Source organism: Bos taurus, chromosome X, assembly GCF_002263795.3.
Source record: "Bos taurus isolate L1 Dominette 01449 registration number 42190680 breed Hereford chromosome X, ARS-UCD2.0, whole genome shotgun sequence".
NCBI classification, from domain to species: Eukaryota; Metazoa; Chordata; class Mammalia; order Artiodactyla; family Bovidae; genus Bos; species Bos taurus.
The window spans coordinates 49,561,138-49,574,368 of record NC_037357.1 but is presented as its reverse complement, the minus strand read 5'-3'; positions in this window follow the sequence as shown (position 1 = coordinate 49,574,368).

The following is a 13,231-nucleotide window of genomic DNA, read 5'->3' as shown; positions in this document are numbered from 1 at the left end:
ATGGCATTGAAACATGTATAATATCATATGTGAAATGAATCGCCAGTCCAGTTTTGATGCAGGATACAGGAAGCTTGGGGCTGGTGCACTGGGATGACCCAGAGGGATGGTATGGGGAGGGAGGTGGGAGGGGGGTTCAGATGGGGAACACGTGTACACCCATGGCGGATTCATGTTGATGTATGGCAAAACCACTACAATATTGTAAAGTAATTAGCCTCCAATTAAAATAAATTTAAATAAAAAAAACCTTTCAACACCACTTTCTTCCAACCTACTTTTTTTCCCACAATGTTAATCTCAGTTGGTGGCTGCGTTAGTTTGCTAGAGCTGCCATAATAAAGTACCACAGACTGTGTGGCTTAGACAACAGAAACTTATATTTCTACAGCTCTGAAGGCTAGAAGTCCAAGATCAGGGCCTCAGCATAGTTGGCTTCTTCTGAAGCCTCCTCCTTGACTTGTAGATGGCCTTCATGTTCACGTGGTACTCCCCTTCTATGCATATATATGTCCTAATCTTCTCTTCTTATAAAGACACCAGTCATATTGGATTAGGCCATCCAACTTCATTTTTCCTTAATTACTTCTTTAAAGGCCCTGTCTTCAAATACAATCACATTAAAAAATAATGGATATTAGGGCTTTAACATATGAATTTGGATTGTGGCGGGGGCACAATTTAGTTTGTAACACTGGAACCATTACTCACTCAGGCTCTAAAACCAAAAATCTATGGTTTGTCCTAGACTTCCCTCTCTGTCACATTCCCTTATCCAATCAGTGACTAGGTATTTCTTATTCTAAATTTGTAAATCTATCAAGGCCATTCTTTTCTCCCTATATTGACTTCTAAAGCCTTAGTTTAGGTTGTCCTCTTCTCTGATAAATCTCAAATCCATATCTTTTATCCAGTCTGTTTAGAGCTCCAGACTCATGGGTCCATCTAACCTGCTAGATATTCCCACTTGGATATCTCAGAGATGCCTCAAATACCACATGTCCTCTGCTGTGTCATGCTCAGTCACTCAGTCATCTTCAACTCGTTGCAACCCTATGGACTGCAGCCCTCCAGACTCCTCTATCCATGGGATTTTTCCCAGTCAAGAATACTGGAATAGGTTGCCATTTCCTCCTCCAGGGGATCTTCCTGACCCACATGTCTCAAACTGAATTAATTATCTCTCCTTCCAAATATACCTTTCTTTCTATATTCTCTCTCTCACTAAATGGCATGATGATCAGTTTCTAGAATGGAAACCTCCAAATGATCCTTTATTTCTTCCTCTCTTGCCTAATTAGGCCTCCATAACTAGTGAATTATTAAATCCAGTCATTTTTGCCTCTGAATTATCTTCCCAGTTTTATTCTTTCCATCCTCAAGTTCCACTGTCTTAGTTGAGGTTCTCATAGTTACTTTTATTGTTGCAATAGAGTCTTTACTGGTCCCCTTACCTTCAATGGTCTTTTCTAGGACTCAGATTTGAGGATAATCTCTGCCATGATTAAAACCTTTCTGTGTTTATTCATTGTCTATAAACATCAAAACTCATTATGGTGACATCATAGGCACTTCAAGGTCTTGACTGTGTCTAATACCCCCAGCCTTGCTTTTGGACAATTTCTTTTGTAGAAATGGAGACAACTGGGTGTCTTAGCTGGGCAGAGCTATGGAATATATATGTGTGACTTCACCCACATCCTAATGTCTCAAAGGAAAATATTTTTCTAATTTGTTGCAGACATGAACACGCATGAATTGATTATGGAAGTTATGAAATATCAATCATGGTTCTATTTGTTCTACAATTCTTTGGCCAAACTTAAAACAAAATGAATCTATGAGAGCAGTCTTATGAAGAAATCCATGTTTATTGTGTTAGATTTTTTTCCCCCTCAACAATGTTACTCACACTATGCTTCTAATACCTTCCTTACACTTTGTGCTTTATTGATTCTGAGCACTCTTTGCTTTTTTACCCTGCAATGCATTTTCTTTTTTTTTTTTCATTTATTTATTTTTTATTTTTTTTTACTTTACAATATTGTATTGGTTTTGCCATACATCAACATGAATCTGCCATGGGTATACACGTGTTCCCCATCCTGAACCCCCTTCCCACCTCCCTCCCCATACCATCCCTCTGGGTCATCCCAGTGCACCAGCCCCGAGCATCCTGTATCATGCATCGAACCTGGACTGGTGATTCGTTTCACATATGATATTATACATGTTTCAATGCCATTCTCCCAAATCATCCCACCCTCTCCCTCTCCCACAGAGTCCAAAGGACTGTTCTATACATCTGTGTCTCTTTTGCTGTCTCACATACAGGGTTATCATTACCATCTTTCTAAATTCCATATATATGCGTTAGTATACTGTATTGGTGTTTTCCTTTCTGGCTTACTTCACTCTGTATAATAGGCTCCAGTTTCATCCACCTCATTATTACTGATTCAAATGTATTCTTTTTAATGGCTGAGTAATACTCCATTGTGTATATGTACCACAGCTTTCTTATCCATTCATCTGCTGATGGACATCTAGGTTGCTTCCACGTCCTGGCTATTAGAAACAGTGCTGTGATGAACATTGGGGTACACGCATCTCTTTCAATTCTGGTTTCCTCTGTGTATATGCTCAGCAGTGTGGTTGCTGGGCTACAGTCTTTGCTTGGGTTTCCCTTCTTCCCCTTGTCTACCTGAAAATTCTCATTTAGTCTTTAAAATACTGCCTAGATGTTACCAGTTCCTGACAGACTTCACTGATCTCATCTCTACAACTTCACTGAGTTCATAGGCCTTTCCCTTGTTCTATTTTTGTATCTTGCTCATACTTCAAATGTTGCACTTGTTACACTGTATTATAAGTAGTTTCTGTGTTTTTCTTCTGAGTAGACTTTGAGATCCTTTAAAACATGAAATAAAATAAAGGTCCAATTGATATGCCATAGAAGCACAGAAAGAGGAATGATTAATTCTGATTCAGGAGAGCAGGGAAAATGACACAAAGCACCTGAAATTTCAGTAGGTTGTTCACTTACTAGCACTCTATGTGGCAAGCACTGTTGTAGGGGCTAGATACATACTCAGTAGTGGACAAGACAAACACAGTCCCTGACATTATAGAGCTCAGAAGCTATTTAGGGAGACAGAAGTTAAACTAAAGGGGGAAAACCCTTCAAATAAAAAAAATATATATAAATAACAAAACAGGCTAAGAAGGAAAAGTTCAAGGAATATTATGAAAACACCTAATTTAGATTGGGAGGGGGTGGTCAGGGAAGCCCACACTAAAGAGAAGTCCCTTAAGCTCAGATCTAAATAATGAGTGGAAATTAGCCTGTGAAGAGTGGGAAAGAGATTATTCCAGGCAGAGGGGTCAGCAAATCCAAATACCTTGAAGCAGAAAAGAGATTGTGTTTGAAAAATAAAAGGAAAGTCAGTGTGGTGGTAATATAGTGAATGTGGAGGAGAGTTGCTTGAGATAAGTCTGAAGAGGTAGGCAGGGACTATATCATACAAGATTGTATCTATTAGGACTCTTAGGCTGCATGTAACAGAAACCAAGTTATGGTGGTTTAACAAAATAAAAACTTTACTTTTCTAACATAAAGGAACCTCAATGTCAACAGTTCAGGACTCATAAGTTTCAGGACTCAAGCATCTATCTTTTTGTTCTATGATCCAGTGAGCATGGCTTCTATCTTCAGGCTTCCTGCTGTTCTACTTCCAGGAAGCAAAAGGAAAGAATGCAAAGGACAAAAAAAAACAAAAAACAAACATATGACAGTTAAGTCTGTCTCATTCCATCAGGAAAGTAAGTTTTCCTGGAAGCCCCATTTATCTATTAGATAGAACTGGGTTGGATGGCCACCTTTAGCTACAATAGAGTATGAGGAGGTTTCATTTTCAATTTAGTCTATTACTACTCCTAAAAAAATCTACTGGTTTTATTAGAAAAGGGGAAAACACATTAGGTAGGCAATTTGCAGTTGCTACCACAAAGTGTGTGGAATTTCTTAGTTTATTCTAAAAACAGTGGGAATTCATTGAAGGGTTTTAAGCAGGGGAGATACACAGTTCCTTTTATGTTGATTAGCATCTGTTTGGCTGTTGTGAGAAGGATGAATTGTAAGGGGGGCAAGAGTGGTTTAAAGGTTGACCAGTTAGAAGGTAATTGCAAGAGCTTATGATGCCTTGGATAAAGGAAGTGGTAGTAGAGATGGAGATAAGTAGACAGTAGAGAGAAGTAGAGGTAGCATGCTTTTGGTGAGAAATTGGATCCACAGGGTGAGAGAAGGAGAGGAATAAAAAATGATTCATGTGTTTGTGGATTATGCATTTGGATGGAGAGTGCTATCATCTATTAGATTATGAAACATGGAGGACCAGATTGGGGTGATGAGTATGATTTTGGACATGTTGAATTTGAGGTGCTTATGAAGCATAAAAAGGGGATATCTTGTTGGCAGTTGAACATATGTGTCTGGAATTCAAAAGACGGGCCCTGAAGTAGAAATAGAGATTTGGGAGCCATTTACCTGTGAATGGTATTCAAAACTATGGGAGTTGATGACATGGTTTAGAAAATGAGTACAGAACAGGAGAGAAAGGCTTAAGGCTGACCACTGGGAATCTTCAAGAGTTATTTATTTAAAAATATGCTTTTACAATGGTTTTTGCATTTTATTAAAAAATGCATGCAGTATTCGTTATAAAATAAGCCAGCAATATAGAGAAGTACAAAAAGGAGGGAAAAAATACCTCCAGAAACCTGCAGGAAATAGAACTAATCAGTATGTGCCTTAATTTGCTTATCTGAATAAAAGAGGATAAAAATAGTAACTATAAGATTGCTGTGATAATAAGATAATCCATTTGAAGTGCTTACTTTGCTATCTGGCAAATAGTAAATAGTTCATAAACATTAATTACTAAGATTAATGAACATTATTCTGGACATCGCTTTTATTATAAAGGATTAAGGAATGGATAGATATAAAATTTTAATAGAAATAATATACATGCTCTTTCAAAAAGTCAGAAGTTGAACAAAAGACTAATAGATTAAAGTGAAAGTAAAGAAACTGACAAATTTCAGATAAATGTTTCTTCCCTCTCAAGAAATAGTAGTCTCTGAAAGACTTTTAAAGTTAAGATTAAAGATTTGGAAAATACAAAGAAGTTATAGTTACTATATTTTTATCTCCATGTTTCAGTTCTTGAGAGTGTTAGACTGATTCCCTGGCTAGTTGATTAAGGATATGGGTTCTGAAGACAGCCTGCTTGGGTTAAGCTCAGTTCTGCAACTTACTAGCTATAAGGTAGGCAAATAATTTAATCTCTATTTGCCTCAGTTTTCTCGTTTTTAGAACGAAGACTAAAAAGTGCCTACTTCATAAGGGGGAGAATGGAAACATGTGTATGTATGGCTGAGTCCCTTTGCTGTCCATCTGAAACTATCACAACATTTTGGCTATATTTCAATATAAAATAAAATGTTAAAAAATTTCCTACTTCACTGGATTGTAAAGAATAAAAGAGTTAATACATACATAATACTTGACACAGTGCCTGGTACATAATGAACTATTATTATAAATATGAGGAAATAAGTTATCATTATATAATGTGATGAAATACACTTTTCCTTCCATCTCATGATTTTTGTTAGCTATATTATTATTTTTACCTTCTCATAGTTTATAACATTTATATTCTGTTCTCCACCTAGAATTCTCTAAGTTGTTCGGTCCTGCTTCTGTGTTTAAATGAATTCAGTGCCTAACACTACTCCTTTTATTACAGCTTCTTTATTCCTGAGTTCTTTGTTTTCATGTATCTCTTGGTTGTCTAGGTTTTATAAGATGCTAGTTATTTTTTTTAAACCAGCCCTCATGAGTGTTGCATTTCTTGAACTTTGGCAGGCTTGAGAATATCTGTGTGTTGAAGTGCAAACTGATAGGATAGAAAATTCTTGGGTCACACTTTGGTTCCCTCGGGAGTTTGTTGATTATCACTCCACTGTCTATGGCACTGTGGGCTACACTGGTCTTTTCATCATGGCCTCTTCCATTCGTCCATTGGCTGGATGGATTTCATTGCAGAAATTCCAGCATTAGGAGTCAAATGATGGAGGAGGAGGAGCTGTCAAATGAGATTGAAATAGTGTAGCCAAGAAAAAGGGAGGAAAACACTGAGGTGTCACAAAAGCCAAGAGAAGGTTAGGTTTGACAAAGATGGCAGTAGTGAATTCTGTCAGAAGCCTCTACAAGGTCAAAAGCCTGTCAAAAATAGGATTTGGGTGGATACAGAGAATGTGGAAGAGCATTTGGGGCTGCAATAATAAATGAAAATTTTATAGGTGTATAAGTATGTGTTTGGATTGTGGGAGTACTGAGTAGTCCATTGTGGGTGGAAAATTGATTTCAGGGGAAAGATGAAGTTATGACAGACCATGTTGCCCAGATCTCTTTTTCTATCAGGCCGCTTTGTTTTTTGTTTTTTTTTTTTTCCTTCTGCCTGTCCACCTAGCTCTTCATCTGGATTAAAGAAAGATATCTCTGAGTTAGCTTTCTCTTGCTCCCTTCTTTAGTGTCTTTTTTTGTTGTTTTTCCATTGTTGTTTTCCATTTGTTGTTTTTCCATTGCTCAGTCTTGTCCGACTCATTGCAACCCCATGGACTGCAGCACACCAGGCATCCCTGTCCTTCACCATCTCCCGGAGCTTGCTCAAACTCATGTCCATTGAATCGGTGATGCCATCCAACTGTCTCATCTGCTATCATTCCCTTCTCTTCCTGCCTTCAGTCTTTTCCACTTTCCCAGCATTAGGGTCTTTTTCAATGAGTTAGCTCTTTGCATCAGGTGGCCAAAATATTGGAACTTCAGCTTCAGCATCAGTCCCAATTATGATTATTTGGGATTGATTTCCTTTAGGATTAACTGGTTTGATCTCCTTGTGGTCCAAGGGACACTCAAGAGTCTTCTCCAACACCACAGTTCAAAAGCATCAATTCTTTGGTGCTCAGTCTTTTTTATGGTCCAACTCTCACATCTATACATGACTCCTGGAAAAACCATAGCTTTGACCAGATGGTCAATGTCTTCTATATTTCTTTATTTTTTGGAATTAAAAAAAATGGGATTTTCAGTAATGTCCTGTCCAAAAATCACTAAATCAATTCAATAAATATTGAATATCTATTGAGAATGCTGTAGTATATAAAACAGTATAATGGTGAAGACAGGGAATGCAACTATCACAGCCCAGTGTGTGCTAAGTGCTATCTTAAGGCAGTATGGGGTGCTTTGGAATGCAGAGGAAAGCCTGCTCTGCAAGGTTACAGGGAGGTTTAGTTCAGTTCAAGGGAAGGGTACTTAGGGCAGGCTTCCAGGAGAAAATGATGGAGGAATCAAAACTTGCAAGATGAATAGGCAGGCAAAGCTATCAAGAGAAATAGTGTTTTAGGCAGAAGGAAATCATGGATAAAATCTTGAAAATGTGAAAGAGAATGGAACGTTTGAGCAACTGAAAGAATTTTAGGGTGGAAGGAGTGTTTAAAATTTTTTCTGTTACAAAAGAAGTACATCTTCACTGGGAAATAATCAATCAAAAGTAAGAAGTAAAAAAAAAAAATGAAAGTTTATTCCTTACCTCTACAATCCACAAATTAACCATTAATAGTTTAGTGAGTATTATTTTAATATCCTTTACTCTTCAGTACGTCAAGGCTGTATATTGTCACCCTGCTTATTTAACTTATATGCAGAGTACATCACAAGAAATGCTGGGCTGGAAGAAGCACAAGCTGGAATCAAGATTGCGGGGAGGAAATATCAATAACCTCAGATATGCAGATGACACCACCCTTATGGCAGAAAGTGAAGAGGAACTGAAAAGCCTCTTGATGAAAGTGAAAAGGAGAGTGAAAATGTTGGCTTAAAGCTCAACATTCAGAAAACGAAGATCATGGCATCTGGTCCCATCACTTCATGGGGAATAGACGGGGAAACAGTGTCAGACTTTATATTTTTGGGCTCCAAAATCACTGCAGATGGTGATCGCAGCCATGAAATTAAAAGACCCTTACTCCTTGGAAGGAAAGTTATGACTAACCTAGATAGCATATTCAAAAACAGAGACATTACTTTGCCAACAAAGGTCCGTCTAGTCAAGGCTATGGTTTTTCCTGTGGTCATGTATGAATGTGAGAGTTGGACTGTGAAGAAAGCTGAGCACTGAAGAATTGATGCTTTTGAACTGCGGTGTTGGAGAAGACTCTTGAGAGTCCCTTGGACTGCAAGGAGATCCAACCAGTCCATCCTAAAGGAGATCAGTCCTGGGTGTTCTTTGGAAGGAATGATGCTAAAGCTGAAACTCCAGTACTTTGGCCACCTCATGTGAAGAGTTGACTCATTGGAAAAGACTCTGATGCTGGGAGGGATTGGGGGGAGGAGGAGAAGGGGACGACAGAGGATGAGATGGCTGGATGGCATCACCGACTCGATGGACGTGAGTTTGAGTGAATTCTGGGAGTTGGTGATGGACAGGGAGGCCTGGCTTGCTGCGATTCATGGGGTTGCAAAGAGTTGGACACAACTGAGCGACTGAACTGAACTGAACTCTTCAAGTGAAAATTCACACTCACATACACATGTATGTGTGTATATATACTTTATTAATAGTCTGAAAAATATATCATCTTATAAAATATTCATATTTGTCTTCTATGTGAATTGCCATTTAAAAATATATCACAGATATCCTTACTTTTCAATACAAGAACCGTATTGACAATTGAACAGCATTCCATAAACAATGCAATAAAAATTTCCATCTACCTGATGAATGATTAAGTAAAATATAGTATAGACATGCAATGGAATATTGTTAGGCAATAAAGAAGAATGAAATGCTTCTACATGGTACAACGTGACTGAATCTTGAAAACATTACCCTAAATAAAAGAAGTCAAATGTTGCTATGAATGAACATTCATGTAAAAGTTTTTGTGTGAACATATGTTTTAAAATTCTCTTGAGTATGTCCTTAGGAGGAGAATTGCTGGACCATTTCATAATTTTATGTTTAAGTTTCTGAGGGACCATCTAACATTTTTGGGCAGTGACATGAGTTTGCCCAAACTCATGTCCATCAAGTCGGTGATGCCATCCAACCATCTCATCCTCTGTCATTCCCTTCTCTTCCTGCCTTCAATCTTTCCCAGCATCAGGGTCTTCTCCAGTGAGTCTGTTCTTCACATCAGATGGCCAAAGTATTGGAGTTTCATTTTCAACATCAATCCTTCCAATGAATATTCAGGACTGATTTCCTTGAGGATAGACTGGTTGGATCTCCCTGTAGTCCAACAGACTCTCAAGAGTCTTCTCCAACACCACAGTTCAAAAGCATCAATTCTTCTGCACTCAGCTTTCTTTATAGTCCAACTCTCACATCCATACATGACTACTGGAAAAACCATAGCTTTGACTAAACAGACCTTTGTTGGCAAAGTAATATTTCTGTGTTTTAATATGCTGTCTAGGTTGGTCATAGCTTTTCTTCCAAGGAGCAAGTGTCTTTTAATTTCATAACTGCAATCACCATCTGCAGTGATAGTGGAGCCCAAGAAAATAAATTCTGTCACTGTTTCCATTGTTTCCCCAACTATTTGCCATAAAGTGATGGGACCAGATGCTATGATCTCAGTTTTTTGAACGTTGCGTTTTAAGCCAACTTTTTCACTCTCCTCTTTCACTTTCATCAAGAGACTCTTCTTATAGAGCCTTTGCTTTCTGCCATAAGGATGGTGTCATCTGCATACCTGAGGTTATTGATGTTTCTCCCTGAAATCTTGATTCTAGCTTGTGCTTCATACAGCCCAGCATTTCTCATAATGTACTCTGCATATAAGTTAAATAAGCAGGGTGATAACATACAGCCTTGGCATACTCTTTTTCCAATTTTGAACCAGTCTGTTGTTCCATGTCCAGTTCTAACTGTTACTTCTTGACCTGCATACAGATTTCTCAGGAGGCAGGTAAGGTGGCCTGATATTCTCATCTCTTTAAGAATTTTCCATAGTTTGTTGTGATCCACATAGTCAAAGGCTTTGATTTAGTCAATAAAGCAGAGGTAGATATTTTTCTGGAATGCTCTTGCTTTCTCGATGATGCAACGGATGTTGGCAATTTGATATCTGGTTCCTCTGTCTTTTCTAAATCCAGCTTGTACATCTGGAATTTCTCTGTTAACATACTGTTGAAGCCTGGCTTGGGGAATTTTGAGCATTACTTTGCTAGCGTGTGAGATGAGTGCAATTGTGTGGTAGTTTGAACATTCTTTGGCATTGCCTTTCTTTGGGATTGGAATGAAAACTGACCTTTTCCAGTCCTGTGGCCACTATTGAGTTTTCCAAATTTGTTGGCATATTGAGTGTAGCACTTTCACAGCATCATTTTTTAGGATTTGAAATAGCTCAACTGGAATTCCATCACCTCCACTAGCCTTGTTCGTGGTGATGCTTCCTAAGGCCCACTTGACTTCACATTTCAGGATGTCTGGCTCTAGGTGAGTGATCACACCATCTTGGTTATCTGGGTCATGAAGATCTTTTTTGTACAGTTCTTCTGTGTATTCTCACCACCTCTTCTTAATATCTTCTGCTTCTGTCAGAAGAAGAAGCTTCTGTCAGGGCTTCTCTGATAGCTCAGTTGGTAAAGAATCTGTCTGTAATGTGGGAGACCTGGGTTTGTTTCCTGGGTTGGGAAGATCCCCTGGAGAAGGGAAAGGCTACCCACTCCAGTATTCTGTCCTAGAGAATTCCATGGACTATATAGTCCATGGGGTCACAAAAAGTTGGGCTCAACTGAGCGACTTTAACTAAGGAGACTTATGTGCTTATTAGCCATTTGTATATCCTTTAAATGTCTATTCAAATCCATTGATCATTTTAAATGGTGTTATTTGTCTTTTTATTTTTGAGTTAGAAGAGATTTTATGATCTATTATAGATACCAATCCTTTGTTAAGCATACAATTTGCAAATATTTTCTCCCATTCTATGGATGACCTTAATAGTTATTGATAATGTCCTTTGATTCACAAAGGTTTTAATTTTCAACTTACATATTTTTCTTCTGTTACTTATGCTTTTGATGTCATATCTAAGAGTACCTTGCCAAATCCAAGGTGAGAAAATTTATCCCTATGATTTTTTCCTAGGAGTTTTACAGTTTTAGCCATTTCATTTAAGTCTTTGACTCATTTTGAATTAGTTTTTGCATGTGGTGTGAGGTACAGATCTAAATTCATTCTTTTGCATGTGGATATCCAGTGTATATAGCACCATTTGCTGAAAAGATTGTTTTTTCTCATTTAATGGTCTTGGCACCTTTGTCAAAAATCAACTTACCAAAGAGGTTTGGGTTTATTGTAATTCTATTCCATTGGTCTAAATGGAATATCATATCCATGGATATGATGGATGGTCATCTAAATGGTCTATCCTTATGCCAGTTTTACATTGTTTTGATTATTGTAGCTTTTGTAATAAGTTTTTATATCAGAAATTGTGACTCCTTCATCTCTGTTGTTGTTTTTCAAGATTGTTTTTGGATGTTATGTGTCCCTTGAATTTCAATATAAAATTTAAGATTAGCCTTTAAGTCTCTGCAAAAGAGAATGTTATAACTTTGATGGGGGTTATTTTTGACTCTGTAGACCTATGTGCAGTACTGCCTTCTTAACAGTATTAACTCTTCCAATCCATGAACATAGAATGATGTCTTTTCATTTATCTAGGTCTTCCTTAATGTCTTTCAATTATGTTATCTAGTTTCCAGTGTACAAGTCTTGCATTTTTGGGTTAAATTACATCCTAAGATTTTATTCTTTTTGATACTATTGTAAATGGAATTATTTTCTTAATTTCATTTTATATCATTCATTGCTAGTGTATAGAAATACAACTAGCTTTTGTATATTGATCTTATATCCTGAAACCTTGCTGAACTTGTTTATTAGTTCCAATAGTTTTTTTAGTGGCTTATTTAGATTTTTCTCCATTATATGGTCATGTCATCTACAAATAGCTTTATTTGTCAGTTTTATTTCACTTTCTTCCTTTCCATTTCTGCTGCCATTTATTTCTTTCCTTTCCTAATTTTCATGGCTAGATCCTCAGTTTTGGACAGGCCAAGTTAGAGGTGCTTGAGCATTATTCAAGTGGAGAAGTCAAGGAGATGACTGACTATTCAGGTCAGGAGAGAGATCTGGTCTAGAGATTAAAATTTAGTAGATGTTAAATGAAGCCCCTTGAAAAGATGACCTTGCCCAAGAAGAATGTTTAGAATGAGAAGAGGGCCAGAACAGAGGAGATCAGCATCCTATCAGGAATGGGAATAGGAAGAAGGTATCACAAAGGAAACTAAGTAGTCACTGCCAGAAAATTAAGAGCTAAATCTTGAAAACTTGATGTCATGCAAGTCAAGTGAAGCAAGAATTTCAAAAAAGTGGAGGTGGTCATTACTTTAGAGTATACGAAATGTTTCAAATGCTGCTGTAAAGTTTAGTAAAATAATGTCTATGGTAGATTAAAATGCTCAAGGGGCAAAGATAATTAAAGGTGATGATGAAGATGCTAAAGATAGAGGGGATAATTAGCAGCCTATATCTATTTCAGTCAGTAAATACTATTCTTGGATTTGGATTATACCTGAATCTTTTGTGTATTGCTTTTGACTTTTTAATGTGAAAGAAAACTCACTGTAGAGCACTCTTTTCTTGGAAGACCTTGTTCTAATGGGCCATATACGAACGGGTGCCAGATAGAAGCAGTCTGATCTATTCTCTCTACTCCAGAGTTTCTTACAGTATGTTCTGACTTGCATTAGAATCACCAGCAATACTTTTTTAAAGATACAGATTGGTGGGTGTAATTACAGACCTACTGAATCACAATCCCAGGAGCCATACCCTGGAATCTGTGTTTTAACAAGTTTCCTCAGATCATTCTCATGCATTCCTAAATTTGAGAAATATGAGTTTATTTGTCTGCCTCTGTGTTCATGGGTGCATAGCCTCACAGAATGTTTGCCAAGTGTCAAACATTCTGTTATGTTACGAATGACGTTATCAGTGTTTGGCTGAAAGAGTGGTGTCCATTTTCTGTAGATTATGGTCAGACTCTGTCTTTCCATACTCTTCACTTCTTAAGGTCCTTG